Genomic DNA, 968 nt, shown 5'->3' with positions numbered 1-968 from the left:
GCGACCCCTTGGACTACACAGTCCATGGAATTCTCCAGGCCAGAATACTGGAGTGGGTAGCCTTTCCCTTCTCCAGTAGGTCTTCCCAACCCAGGGATCGAACCTAGGTCTCCGGCTTTGCAGGTGGATTCTTTGCCAACCGAGCTACAAGGGAAGAAAACGGGGAATGGATTCGAACAGGTGTTTCACCAAAGAGGGGATATGAAGATTGCAGATCAGCACCTGAAAGATGGTCAACAATATTAGCAGCCAGAGAAATGCAAATTAAAGCCACAATGAAATATCACTACACAAATCTCAGTGGGGCTAAAATAAAAAATAGTGATAACACTAAATTCTGGCAAACATGTGGGAAAAACTCAATCATTCACAAATTGCTGATGAAGATATAAAATGATACGGGCATTCTGGAAAATAGCTTGGCAGTTTCTCATGAAATTAAACATGCAGTCACACATTTGGACACTTATTCTAAATAAATAAAAGATTTTATTCACATAAAAACTTGCGCCTAAATATTCATAACAGCTTTATTCACAGCAGCCGAAATGTGGAATCAACCCAGTGTCCCTCAGGGGTTACTGGCTAAGCAAACTCTGGCGCATCTATACCATGGAATACTATTCAGAAATACAAAGACCAACAAGTTGGACACATACAGTAACTTGGATAGATCTCATGATTTTACTACTTATGCTAAGTGAAAAAAATCTCATTGGTTACTTCTATATAATTCCATTTCTAGGGCATTGGTGCTGGTTAGTTGATAAGTCATGCCTGACTCTTTGCAATCCCATGGACTCCCGCTGGGCTCCTCTCTCCAAGAGATTTCCCAGGCAAGAATACTGGAGTGGGTTGCCATTTCCTTCTTCAGAGGCTCTTCCTGACCCAAGGAGTAAGCCTGCATTTCCCACATTGGCAGGCAGATTCTTTTACCATTGAGCCACCAGGGAAGCCACTCTATGACA

Source organism: Bos indicus, chromosome 10 (assembly GCF_029378745.1).
Source record: "Bos indicus isolate NIAB-ARS_2022 breed Sahiwal x Tharparkar chromosome 10, NIAB-ARS_B.indTharparkar_mat_pri_1.0, whole genome shotgun sequence".
NCBI classification, from domain to species: Eukaryota; Metazoa; Chordata; class Mammalia; order Artiodactyla; family Bovidae; genus Bos; species Bos indicus.
This window is presented reverse-complemented; position numbering follows the sequence as displayed.